Source organism: Pelodiscus sinensis, chromosome 7 (assembly GCF_052426305.1).
Source record: "Pelodiscus sinensis isolate ZL-2025 chromosome 7, ASM5242630v1, whole genome shotgun sequence".
NCBI lineage: Eukaryota > Metazoa > Chordata > Testudines > Trionychidae > Pelodiscus > Pelodiscus sinensis.
Genome location: NC_143058.1, coordinates 66,747,440 through 66,761,584, shown reverse-complemented (window position 1 = coordinate 66,761,584; position 14,145 = coordinate 66,747,440). Strand labels below are relative to the sequence as shown.

The window sequence follows — 14,145 nt, the reverse complement described above, 5'->3', positions numbered from 1 at the left end:
AAACAAAGGAAGGTGAATGTCGCCCCTGGCTGGGGGGCAGGGCTGGAGGAGAGTTAGTTTTCTGTCTGGGAGCATGGAGGAAGCAGCCTCAGCAACAGGCTGGGGGGTTTAGAAGCCGGACCCTCCACCCCATATCAAGGGGGGCTGAGGCTTCCTAGGCCTACCCTGTAACCTGGTGACATCTGTGCTGTGCTGTATTCTGGAGAGGCAATAAACTCCCTCTGTTCTACCGGCTGATGGAGTCTGTTCGTGCCCTTTCGGGGGTGCAGGAGGCGGGGGACCCCAACGCGCCGTCACAGGGGAGAAGGGCAGCTCTGTGCATGGCCCACGACCTGTAGCCAAGTCCCACGACCCCGCCAGGCTGTGCCGCTGGGACTGGGCAGGGCCTGGCCTGTGCGTCCCTTCCCCCAGGTGCAGCCCCAGTAGGCCGCAGAGCTGCAGAGGAACAACGCCCCGCCCTGCTCCCACACGAGGGGAGAGCTGAGAGGGGCAGCGGGAGGCGCGGACGGCGAGAGGCCCAACAGAGCTGCAGCCACGTTGCACAGGGCCCCAAAACCAAACCCAGGGAAGGAGGGAGCTCATGTCTCCCGCCATGGATAAGGCTCCGAGGGGAGGCCCTGCCAAGGGGCCGACCTGCTCCTTTGGACCCGGCGGCTGGCGGAAGAGCCTGGCCCTGCGGCACTGTCTGCACCCTTCACGCCCTGCGTGTCAGGGGAGCTGCTCCAGCCCCCGCCGCGGTGGGACGAATCGGGAGAAAACCCACCAATGGGAATCTCCTGGTGTTTGCCCCAGAGCTAGGTGGAACAGAGACCAGGATCCTACACTCCACTGGCCCACGCTTCCCCCTGGGTGACGCTCCTTTCCGGAGGGTGCATGGTCCAGCGAGTGGTTCAACACCAGCGCTGGGAATCAACACTGCTCTGGCTCACGTCTGACGGCCCTTGTCAGGTGCATTGTCGCGGGGCAGCCAGCCAGGTGAAGAGAGTCCCTTTGCATGGCCGTGCCTTCCTCTCTGCACTCCGAACTAGGAACCCGGCTTCCCTCGGCAGGACCACCGTCCTCCACTGGGCACAGAGATCTAAGAGCATATCAGTAAAGAGCCAAATTCACCGCCTCCGTAGGAAACGGATGCCACATAGAGTCCGCTACAGAGCTCAAAATCTTGCTCATTTCCTCCGATCCAAAGCAGAAATACTCGCCCGTGACAAAGCTAGAGCGGGTCAGAAGATGGAGGGGGTGTGGAAATGTCAGGGTTTGGGCCAAAAGAAACATTTCAAAATGTATATTGGGAGAGAAATCCACAACAACGCTGGCTCGTGTGAAAACCTTCCATTCAGAGGCGCTAGTAAATCGCCTGACAGGAGCAACGGTTCCACGACTCCATTCTCCTCTTCCGGCTGCTCATCCGGCCCCGTGGCCCCTTCTTGCAGAGCTGACATGGTGCATCATGGGAACAGTAGTCCAGCAAGGGCCCCTGCCTATGGCAGGGATGGGGGAATGAGGAAGCTGAAGTAGAGCTATTGAACTAGTGTGATGGCTTTTCCAAATATTTTTTTAAGTCGTCTTTCAGGCAAAAGTTTTCAAGTTTTCATCAAAATGTTTCAGTTTCAACTGATTTTGTTTCGTTTCAGTTGGAATTTTCTGCAGAAAGCAGACACATGTAATAGAAAATGTGGGTTGGCCAAAAACTCATTTTTTTACTGACAAAAAGTTTTGACAGAAAATTTTCCACCAGCCTGTCAGTGGTCTCACATCCACTGTAACATGAAACATGGTAGCTTTTATTAGTCCCAAAGAACATTTAAAAGCAATTTCCAGAGGCCAGTTTACAAAAGTTCAAAAAAACCCAAACCTCATGAAAACTTTGAGTAAACTTCATAGGTTCCTCGATATTTCAGGACGGTGGAGTTAAGCTGTGATAGGTGGACACAATGGGTCCAATCCTTGGCCAAAGCCAATGGCCAAGTTCCCATTTATTTCAACAGACCAGGATTCAGTTTCATAGGCCAAAAGTATCACACGTGGTTGCTTAGTATCAGGCCTTAGCTTAGTGCTGGGCAAATGTTTTCATCCAAAACCTCCAGCTACTTAGCCCATCCCTGGCGTTATTAAGACCAGCGTCTCAGTACCGCCCCGGGACTCCCATTCCAAGCCCAGAAGGGAGCACTGTGACCCTCTCTTTGACCTCCTGGAGAACACAGGCCATAGGACTGCCCCAAACAGGCCCCAGAGCCGTCTTTTGGGAACAACCCTGTCCTGAGTCAACATTGTCAGAGCTGGAGAATCCTCCATGTCCCCTGGTAAATTGTTCCAATGCTTAATTATGCTCACTGTTAAAAAATGACCCCTTATTTCCGCTCTTCTACTTGCAGCCCCTGGGTTATTTTATACGTGTCACTGCTGGGTTGAAGAGCCCATTATCAAATATTTCTTCACCATGTAGGCACTTAAAGACCACGCTAAAGTCATCACTTACCCTTCTCTTTGTTAAACTAAATAGGCAGAGCTCCTCAAGCCTATCACTGGAAGACAATTTCCAACCCTTTAAATACTGGGAATGACTTCACAATGGGGTGGATCGATGCTGCAGCAATCAATTCACCAGGGGCTGATTTAGCAAGTCTAGTGAAGACCTGCTAAATCAACCACTGATTACTCTCCTGTAGACTCCACCAGGAAGAATAAGGGATGTCAACGGGAGAGTTTCTTCTGTTGATCCTGCATGGTGTAGACCCTGAGGTAAGTAAATCGATTTGACTTACACTACTAATGTAACTCAAATTGTGTAGCTTTGATCAACTTGTCCCTGCGGTGTAGACCTACCCATTCTTCTGGCTCCTCTCCGACTCCTCTCCAATTGATCAACATCTCGAATTCTGGACACCACAGCTGGCCATAGCATTTTAGCAATTGTTGGAGGTCCTTTCCCGTTCTACTATTCTATAATGACATGATTCTAGGATTCTTCTGCCTTTATTGCATTAGTAATGATTCTACCATTTCCATTCAATAATGTACCAATACCAAAATAGCATTTTTTAGATCCTAATATATTTTAAAAATTCCCTAATGTCCTTAATGGTGTTGGCCACAGATGTAGCCTTGCATTCCTTTGCTTCCCCTTATCAATTCTGCACAATTCCTAGCTTTTGAGTTATATTCATTGCTATCGATTTCCCCGTTCGTTAAGCGCACACACACGTGATTGTGTTTGCAGAGCCGTGTGCGTTTCCCCTCCAAACTAGCTTGGCTTCCCCCTCAATCATGGCGGCGTGGCTTTCTGGGCACCTGCCAAAAGGTTCACAAACGTGTGACCTTCGAATAAAAAATAAGGTGGAGAAAGGAGAGCTCTGGGGTTTCCCTGTACTTCACGTGCTCCAGTGCTCCTCCCGAGCAAGGACGTCTTGGGCTCTCTCTCCTGCCCGCTCCTCAGTCCCTGCCACTTGAGCCAGCCATTAAGACCTAATCCGGTGATTTTCGGCCTTGCGCGTTAGCAGCTGGGAAGGACGAGGATGCCGCCGTTTCCGGATTATCACGTCAATGCAGAACCCACTCATCTGGCCAGAGATGGAAGGAGCAGGAAGAAAGAGGGTTGTGACAAAAAAGGCACCTCGAGTAACCCCTGCAATGGGGGCTCTGTACCCGGGAACGCCGCCCCCATTAACAGAGTGACGGGTTACGTGCTGTGCTCCATGCAGAGCAGCAGCAACACCCCAATACAGGTGCAAGACGCCTCCCATTCCAGCTCCGTGGAATTTATTTCTGACTCTGGCACCCTTACCTAGGGAGGCTGCAATGCCCTACAGCTGATCTCCGGCGCAGGTTGAAACGTGGGGACCGAAAAGCGCTGTGGCTTGCAAGAGCGAGCCTGGTGAAAGGCAGGTGGTCTTCCCAATGCTCGTCTTGTTGACGTTTCCCCCGAGTTCTTTAATCCCCATGGTGTGGCGCAAGGATGGCTCTTCTAGAGCCATTATTCTCTCCTTCCAAAGCATTATCTGGACGGTTACCCTCCTGCTCAGAGTAGGCTATTCCCTGGCCTGATTCCAGCCCCTGCCACGTGGCGTCCTGAGCCTCTGGAAGCCACGGTGACTCACGCAGTCCTCACAACGGTCCTCAACAGCATCGTGAGAAAAATCCAAAGGCCACAAGTCCCTCCGTGTTGTCGCTGGACCCATCAGCCACCGTGGCTATTCATGACAGCCCGCCTCTTCACCGCGTCAGCACACACAACCTTCCCTGGGCCCGGCATGCCCAGTTTCTTGTCTCTCAGTGGAGGGATCATGAGAAGCATCCTGCCATTGTGATTTTCCTTCCTCCTCTGGGCGTCTCCAAGGGCTCGTCTCAGCCACCGATCGTGTCGCCTTGTGCTCTCCCCTGGTCGCTGCTCAGAGCCAACAACAACGTTGGTTCGCGACCGGCCAGCGATTACGTCTCCCTCTTCTCCTGTCAGCCTTGTTGAGCCGCAGCGCTGCTTCCCCCTCTCTTGCTGCCTTGTCCTTCTGGACGAAAGCCAATGACTCCAGTTTCAGCCACGGGGTCTGAAATTGTCTCTTTGGAGCCCTCGGTCACTCCAAAGTCACGGCGCATGTCTCAGGGCCTATCGCATCTCCCTGGGGATCTACCTTTTCTGGGCTTGGCCAGGTCCGCAGCCTTCCGCATTGGGTGTCTAACGCCCACCTCTGCACCAGCCCTCCCCACCGTCCCCGCCTACGGCACCTCTCCTGCGCTCAGGCAGTGCAGGGAAAGAAAAGACAGTGCCTGCCCCCAGCTCCCCCAACAGGCTCCCAAGCAGAACCTGATTGGTGGAACGCACTCTCCTGGCCTGACACACCATGAAAACTGCTCCCAGCCTGCGCCAAGACGCACTGCACAAAGGGCCGTGAAAGGGCCGATCTCCCCCGAAAGAGGAATCGGTTCTCCCCGGCTCACAGGGACTGCCGGGCGAGACCCACACACCCTGCCCGTGGCCTGCTCCGACACTGGGCACAAGGAGGGACACTCAGGAAGCTGCAGCAGCACCTCAGCCCCCCTATTCACCCTGCTCCCCTAGTTAGACACCAGCTTCAGCCCGGCACCAATCAAAGCTTACACCCTTCTCTCCGGAAGAGCCGGAGCCAGGCCCGGCAGCCGCCCGCACGGAACGCTTGCACTGGGATGGCCGGGGCGGGCAGGCTGAAGCAACCGAGCCCAAGGCTGTAGCGTGGGACGGTCCCGGGCTGGGGGGCGAGGTGAGACCGGAGATCGGTGGGACTGAGACAGTAGCAATACACACGCCGCGTGCAGGAGTCACCGTTCGCTACCCATCTGCCGACTGCACAGCCGTGGGTGCAGATGGAGTCGCTGTCACCCCGACACCCCCCCCAGTCACACCCTCTCCCTGCTTCCTCAGCCCCGCCGCAGGGAGGGGGAAACCATTCACTGCTGGCCTCCAGCCAGACACAACAGCGCACCCCCAGTCCTCCCGATCGCCCGGCAGGCCCCAGGCCCGCCCGCTAGCGGGACGCTGCCTGGCCATGGGGCTGCTGTGCAGCTGGGCTGCCCCCTTGGCAGCCAAGAGCTTCCTCTGAGGAACTGTCCTTTGCTTGAAGCTCTAACCCCGGAGGGGGCAGATCCAGGCCAGGAGGCTGGGCTCACCATGGACCAGGAGTCAAGCCAGGGCCCCTTGCTCCGGCCTAACACCATGGCCCCGGTCGGAGCCGGACAGGGGCAGCCCTGAGTGAAGGCCTCCGAATCTGGGCCTGCACTGGCGGAGCGGCAGCCCCTCGGCCGGCTGGGAGCTGCAGGTCCCACCCCACGGCGTGTCCAGCCCAGCGTTAAAACGCCTTTTACAGCTACTTGCAGCTCCGCTGGGTGCTTTGCAGTGCGACGCCCCTCCCCCCTCCACCCGGCCCCTCCCTGCCTGGGACGCCCCCTGATTTCACTCATGCTAATCCGCAGACCACAGCATCCCAGTAATCTCCCTCGGCTTTCAGTGCCCTGAGCTACGGCCCTCAAATCCGCTCCCCCCCGCCCCAGGCAAAGCAACCCTGGCCCCCACATTTCCTCAGCTAATCCCTGCAGACACGGGCCGGGCTCCGGACACATGTGAGCCAGGCAAAGAGGAGCAAGGTCTGAGCATTGCACCCCAGGCCTGCAGGGTACCTAGGGCTCGGGACGTGCCCCCCGACCCTTCCGGGTGGGGAAGCAGGGAACGCCTCCCCTCATGGCACGTCCGGGAGATGCTGGACCTGGGGCCGGCCGCTCACCCAGCACGCAGGGCCTCCCCTCCCGCATCTCAGAGGCATGGGATCCTTGGGGGGGCAGGCGGGAGGGAAGGGCCATTCCACCCCGGGGGGAGCAATCCCTGCTCTCCTGGAAGGGGGCGCTCACCGCTGCACGGAGATCTGGGAGGTCGGGCGTGTCCTTGCAGACAGAGCAGAGGCAGAGTGCAAAAGAGCACACACCACATGCTCACACACTCACCGCACACATACCTCACACACGCACACACACCACACGCTCACCACACACACACCTCACACACTGCACTCACACTCACCGCACACATCACACACACTGCACACACCACACGCTCACCACACACACACCTCACACACTGCACTCACACTCACCGCACACATCACACACACTGCACACACCACACGCTCACCACACACACACCTCACACACTGCACTCACACTCACCGCACACATCACACACACTGCACACACCACACGCTCACCACACACACACCTCACACACGCACCTCACACACTGCACTCACACTCACCGCACACATCACACACACTGCACACACCACATGCTCACACCCCCCGCACACTTGCACAAACACCACACGCTCACACACTCACCGCACACACACCTCACACATGCACACACACCACACGCTCACACACACGCACCGCACACACACACGCACCTCACACACACACTGCACACACCACATGCTCACACACACCGCACACTTGCACACACACACACACACACACTGCACTCACACACACACTGCACACACCACATGCTCACCCCCCCGCACACTTGCACACACACCACATGCTCGCACACACATCACATGCTCACACACACACACACACACCTCACACTCGCACACATTCCTCTCGGAGGGCTGTCAGTCTGCAGTCCTCTGTGCCTGCGCCTAGCGAGCCACGCCAATGGCAGCTGAGCGGCCCAGGGAGCCATCTGAGCCAGGGCTGGGTCCCACCGCCGCCGGCCCGCCAGGGCAGCAGGACTCAGAGGCGGCCCGGGGAGCTGCTCATTCAGCTGGCGGGTGGCCCACAACGGAGCCCCCAGCACGGCCGGAGCCCTGACTGTGGCTGGCAGAGGCTTTTGCAGGCAGCAGGACCTAGCTCTCCTCTCCTGGGGATGGCAGGTGGGGCTTGGGGAGGCAGGTGCTGTGGCCACGGCCGGTACGGGAGGGAGCCCAAGTCCCCTCCTGCGTCTCCGGCCTGCCTGTCCCCGTGGGCTGCATGGGCGGGGGCACTTCAGGCTCAGTTTCTGGGGAGGGGGGCCTTGCCCCTCTGTGGGGCCTGGCAGGAGACAGCGCTGACCTGACCCCTCCAGCACGACGCTACCGCGGCCCTGTGCTACCGGCACGTCCCGGGCGGCTCTGCGGGGCACCGGGCACTGTCCACAGACGGCCAGACCCTGCTCCTGGCAGCCCCCGGCAGGCAGGTTGCGCCGAATGGCAGCCCGAGCTCTCCGAGCTGAAAAGCGGCTCCGGCATGAGGTGCAGCACGGATCTGCTGCCAAATGGAGCAGGCCAGAGCACTGCACACACTGCCCCTCCGCAGCCCACGCCACTACAGAGCAGGGCTCAGGGAACCCCGGGGCAGGCCAGAGTGCTGCACACTCTGCCCCTCCACAGCCCACGCCACAGCCCACGCCACTACAGAGCAGGGCTCAGGGAACCCTAGGGCAGGCCAGAGCGCCGCGCACCCTGCCCCTCCGCAGCCCACGGCACTACGGAGCAGGGCTCCAGGGAGGGTTGCCAGGTGTCCGGTATTCAACCGGACAGTCTGGTTTTTGCGCCCTATCCAGTACAAAAATTCAGAAAACACCAGACCCGTGCAATGTCCTGTATTTTCTGCTTTTCTGGCTGGGCGCCTGGCGGGGGCGGGGGAAGTGGCTGGGGAGGTGGAGTTCTGCCTCCCTGGCCACTCCCCCCCACCAGTGATCAGTGCTGGGAGGTTCATGTATTAAAATATAAGATGTAGACTGTTGATTGTATTAAGCAAAGTTGTGATGGGGTTTGGGGCTTTTTTGCTCAACAAATTTTTAGCACATGAGTTCGGTATTTATGGGGGTTTGGGTTTTGGTTTTGTTTAGCACGTGTGTTCGGTAGTTTTTGGGAGACCATCCAGCAACCCAGCTCCAGGAGTGGGCGGCTGGCAGGGCGCAGGGAACCCGGGGGCAGGCCAGCAGGGCTAGCGGCGGAGCCATGCACAACGGCCCAATGCAATCCCTAGACTGAAAAGCCGCGGGACAATGGCCATCCGCCGGCACTGAGCGCCCGCCAGACAGCGCGGGGGCTGGTCCAACGCCCACACGGCTCAGCTACCACCAACAGACCCGCTGGTCTGCTCCCGCCCCCGATCTCCGCTGCCCCTGCCCAGGCCCCGGGGTGAGTTAGGGCAGCCTGGAAGCCCCCAAGGGCCCATACAGCAGCTGGGAATTGCTCCCCAGAGCTCGGCTTCCCAGCGCCGCCCAGGCACCCCTCTTTCCAGGCGGGGATGAGCGCCAGGTCACGTCGGGGGTAGTTCCGGGTGATAATTCCCCGCCATCAGGGCAGTTCTCAGCTGGCCACCGACAGCCCCGTGACACCCACCCCCTCCCCACTGCTCAGGCTCTGCAGAGAGGGCAGATCTGGGGCTGTTCTGTGGGAGAGGCCACGGGTGATGGGCCCGTTCACTCCATTGCCTCCGCTGCAAGACGAACGCCCCCTGGAATCCTTGGCCTCCGGCTGGCACGGGACAGAGGCGGGCTCCGCCGCCAAACACGTTTGCTGCTGGTTCTGACAGCGGGGAAGGTTGGCTTTCGGGAACACAGCTGGCCCAGCCGTCCCTGCGGCCTGGCGTGACAGGGAGCGTGCCACACGGACAGCCATCTCCCAAGGGCGAGCGCCAGGGGGGCGGGACAGCGTGGGCCCTGGGAGAGCCGGGAGCTGTTGAGCCAAACTGCGAACTTGTATCTGGAAGCTACTTTGTGCTCGGGGCTGCTCCCCCGGCTCTCTGTCCCTGGCTCCAGCCCCCTGGGCCCAAGTGCCTGCTGGTGCAAGGGACACGGACGCCAGCAAATGGGTCTCCCCCTCCGGGCGTGGGCCGCCCGTTGCTGGGTGTCGGTGACTCCTGGGGCCGGGGCGGCGTTGTCAGACTCGCTGCAGCTCTAGAGGGGAGATGCTGAATTCTTCCGACAAAGGTCACAGAGCAGGCCGGGCAGAGCCATGCAGGCAGCGGCAGCTCCCTGGGACACCCCCACGTCGGGGGCAGCCTGCCAAGGACACAGGACCTGGGCTCTCATGATGCATCTCGGCCGCCGAGGGTGCATGCGCGGCTCCAAGCCTGACAGCAGGCTCCAGAACTGTCACTGCAGATCTGTTTTCACTTCAGCTAAAGCTCAGCCCAGATTACGATCAAGAGACGGTTTTGCTCCCCCTTTCCTCTTCCCTGCAGTGGGTCCTGCAGGCCTGTGGCTCCGAACACCAGTCGCTCCTTAGTCTGCGTGCAAAATCGGCTCCCCGCGTAGCGCCCAGCAAACGGGCCCACGCTGCCCGCTCAGCCCACGGGGCGGGGGGCTAATCGGCAGTGCGGTGCGTTCGGCACGGGGCGCGACCCTGCAGGAACGAGCCAGTCCGAGTCAGGGCGGGGTCTCAGGGGCAAGCCCTTGGCTGTTAGCTACAAAGGCTGCAATCCGGCCGGCTCCGCAGCGCGGTGTCACTCGGGATGAAAGGGGAGTGCTCGCACAAGTAACGTTAAGTGCCTGCAGAATTGGGGCCTCCGGCCTTGCCCCTTAGCCGGGGGCAGGGAGCCCACCGGTGTAAGGGCCGTGCACAATGCAGTCGCTGCTCCCGCCCCACCGCCCAAGACCCAGACGGGGAGGGGGCGGAGCTGGGCATCGGATTGCACGGCCCGAGTTCAGCAGCACTCCCAGAATTGTAGCGCTGGCCTGGGGCTGCCCTTACTGATCCGGTTTCTGAACAGAAACCGAGTCTGGGGACGAGCGGCCGGCTCCCAGAGGAAAAGGTGGGAACGGAGCTCTAGGCAGCTGCTGAAACTCGTGTTCCAAAGCTTGTTCCAGTGAAACAAGCAGACGGGGTCAGAAACGTTTCACGGATTTGTGCCCAATTTTGCAAATTGTTTTGGTTGAAAAACAACCCAAAAAAATCTCCCTAATCACTGGAATGATTTGCTTTGCCATTTTCAGAACCAAGTGTTTCAGCTCCTTGGCAGGAGCTACTTTCCATTCTGAAATGACCATTCCGATGGATTTTTACAAAATCAAAGAGAGGAAAAAGCTCAAAACCAAAACTTGTTTTTCTCCCTTGTGGCTCCCCGAACACATTTTGAAAATTTAGCCTTCACGTTGGCCTGAAGCAATTTTGTCTGGATTTTTTTTAAATGGTCTATGAACCAAAAAATCAATGAGGTGCATAACTCTCACTCACTAGCCGGGGAAAGGCAGGGCAGGAGGAGGTAGCAGGTGTGACATCCATGGTAGGAGCCCCAGATACATACAGTTCTCATCTGCTGAAATCAAACTACTTTTGGCTTTTAAACGGAGTCTAGGTGGCAAGCTGTAAATTCAAGTCCCTCCGCTGCAACGTGCCTCTGAGATACCCCGTGTGCCTCCTTATTCCCTTCCCCCGTGATGCTGGGGTGACACTACGCCCAGTTAGCCAGTAGGCACAACCCTCAGTCCGTTGTGCCGTTAACTATGAAGGAACTGGACAGTAAACACATCAGCAGTGTCCCAGAATCAGCTTCTGATGCATTCAAAGCAGCCTCCTGCGGTCCCGCCACGAAAGCAAGACCAAAACCTGCATCCACTAAGGGCGTTCTAAACCCAGCCAGCGTGAATAGAACACGTATGTTTTCGAGACAAGAATGTCCATTTTGGTGAATCATGTATTGCTCCATGTACAGAGCGATACTTTGGCGCATGGGACATGGGCAAGGGGACACTCTAAGCCAGCAGAGCAGCGAGAAAGCACTAAAAGCGACATTTTAGTGAGGAGTGGCCCGTCCACATTTCCTGGTATGTCAGCAAACAGTTCTCATGAGCGGGGCGTGGGAATCGTCCAGGGCAGAAAGGCGCCATATTTTTCTAGCACATGACAAGAACCAGCTCATCCTGATGCATCCTTATTTCTCGAGAAAAGGGATGCCATCTTTTTAACCTCACAGCCAAAAATTACATCACTCGAGAGAGAAAGAGCTGTAGTTGAATTTCTCCACCAGGAGACATATAAATTACCCCCAATAACAGAGCAATTCTTGTTTTTACTTAGCAAACATCTTGCAATTGAAGAAATATTGTGTCTTTTTGCACTGACTTATCGGCTTGTGAAACCTTCTCTCAGCAAACTCCCTTACACAGTTTCAAAATACATTCCATATAATTAATTATATTGTGCTCATATTTTGTGGCACTTTGTGCTTCAAAACCAGCCTGTTGGTACAGAAATATGGGCGCATGAGGGAATCTACATATCCACCACCAATACCAACTTTTAAACAATCTTCAACCCATTTTAAAGGGTTTTTTCTTTTTTCTTTTGATGAGACACACGCACAATGAAACTAACGTTTTAAAATATCTAACTGGATTAGGAAAATGTGTCTCATAACATTCAGGACAAAGACATTAACATTTAGTTTTCAATCACAGAACACTAACCATGTTCAGAACAGGAAAATTCCTAAAAAGGGGGAAAGTCTGAGATTTGGAACTTAAAAACAAAAAAACCTCCCACCCAACATTGAAATCGTGTAGTCATAAATGCAGCACAAAATATTTTCCCCAAGCTACAACGTTTCAGGATTTTTCAATTTGGAGATGTCCATCTCCGATACACCTGTCTATAGGATCATCGATCTCCATTTTATCTTAGTTGCCGTGCTGAAGAGCCATTGTTTCCGAGTTACTTTCACACAACTGCTGAGTGACAGAAAATGGTATCGGATTCCGTTTCATGTTAAAATTAAATGATGCTCTGTAGCAAATTTGGACTAAAGCAAAAATATTTCTGCAAGCGGTTATCTAAAAATCTCTGGAATTCAGGGTGATAGTTTTGGATTTCTGAATAATTGATCTATACAACACTGTTAACAAATACATATTTGACTTTCTGCAATGTTAACATAAAACAAACTTTCTCATTATAAGAAAATGTAATAGGAACATGTTGGAATGAGAAGCAATTTATCTAATGTACAACTTAATCTTAAAAGACCCGTTAGTGACATACTTGAAGCAAAATAGAATGCTATCAATAAAATGCATCCTTTTTCCAAAACCAAGTTAAATATTTCCCTCATAGGAATTGCAGAGAGAGCTTCAAAACAGTAAGATGGTAAATAACAGAAAACTTTTTGCATGAGTTTCAAATGACAAACCAAAGGTTTTTAACTCGTAAGCAATACAAGTCTCTTGTATAGACAACATGCATGTTTGGGTTTTTATTAGCTTGCCATGCCAGAATAAATCATTTCTTTTTTACCATTTCCCCGAGACAATTGAATATTGACGATTGAATATTGTCAATGCTGTTTTGCTCCATATATCCATATTAAAGACAGCATAGAAAAGGCTGTACTGTAAATTATAACAAAAATAGGCATATTTAGCCTTTTCTAATGTAACACTTGAGATGAATAATATTCTTACCCTATTACATTACCTTTATTATATCAAAATAGTTGCTAAAACAGTGGATTATGGAAATAAATTGTACTCCATAGCAAAGGAAAAACAATTACTATTTTCACTATGCAGCTTGGTGATTAAAAAGGGTAAAAGAGTAGCTATTAAGTTATCTAAATTGCTCAAACAGCCGATTTTCTATCCGTTTCGTTTTCTTTAAAACGATAACCATTTGAAAATCTATACTACTATGTCTCTCTTCTTATAGGTTTTTAAACATCTCTAAAGGAATCTTCTTAAGAGGTTCACTTAAGAAGCCTCTTAAAAGACTTCCAAGCTCTATTGTCCCATTTGGCATAGGAAACGCGCTTTATATTTCGTGCTGCCCACTAATTTCTATTTGTAAGAGAAGTTATTTAACAGCAGTGAGTTTTCCACCAAAATGATCTTTTAAATCTTCTTACCTCCAGAACCCAGCTGCTTTCGAATGATCAGGGCTGATGCGGGTTTCCGACAGATGGTCACCCCTTTCACGTCGGGGAAAGCTGAAAAATGCGAAGGGAAAAAAATTACAGAGATATTTTGTTCTGTAGCACAGAGGGCTCTAAACCTCATTGGCCTCAGGATGGGAATCACGTGGCATGGACAAAGAGCATGTGACCTATTTTCTCCCAAAGCCCTTGGTTTTCCTTGGAACAGGGTGCACCCAACACTGATGTTGTCATTTCAATGGCTTTACAAAAAGAGGCCACTGAGCAAATCAGGCTGCCTTGAGGCCATGGGCAGGAACCAGCCTGGACTTTCCACATGCACAGGAGAAGAGCTCCAGCATTAATCCGAGGGGACCCCTTCAGAGCGTATGTCTCAGCTGCGGTTCGATGCCCTCGGCTGGTCCACGACAGCTGACTCAGGCTCGCAGGGCTTGGGCCAAGGGTTTAACTGTCATGTACACACTTGGCCTAGGCTCGGGCCCAAGCCCAGCTCTGGGTGCTAAGCCCAAGCCCCAACATCCACACCACAGTTCAACAGCCCCTTCGCCCTAGCTCCGTGGCCTGAGTCCCCTGGCCTGGGCCAGCCAGGGGTGGCCAACTGCGGCACAGACACCCCTGAAGAGCAGGAATGTTCTACCGTGGAACACGTGAAATTCCCCTCTACAGATCACACAGAGAGCTGGCATGTGAGGGAGAAAATCTCCTGTCCAAAGCAAGGAGCATCTTCCTCCCTCAGCCCCTGCGCACCCTTCCCTTCAAGGTCCAGGAGTCCCC

At 54.6% G+C, this 14,145-nt stretch overlaps 1 protein-coding gene across 8 annotated transcripts in view; it reads right to left on the bottom strand.

Moving 5' to 3' along the window:
- Window positions 1–13,491, bottom strand: part of PCBP3 (poly(rC) binding protein 3) — a 60,730-nt gene extending 47,239 nt beyond the window's left edge. For 4 of the 8 annotated variants that reach the window (XM_089779847.1, XM_089779848.1, XM_089779849.1 and 1 more), the window contains exon 1: window positions 13,345–13,490. The gene's annotated coding sequence lies outside the window, so the exon portion shown is untranslated. Of the gene's footprint in view, window positions 1–13,344 lie in introns of all 8 variants that reach the window. The other 4 variants (XM_089779845.1, XM_089779846.1, XM_089779851.1 and 1 more) reach the window with 2 other exon arrangements.
- Window positions 13,492–14,145: the final 654 nt, after the last annotated feature.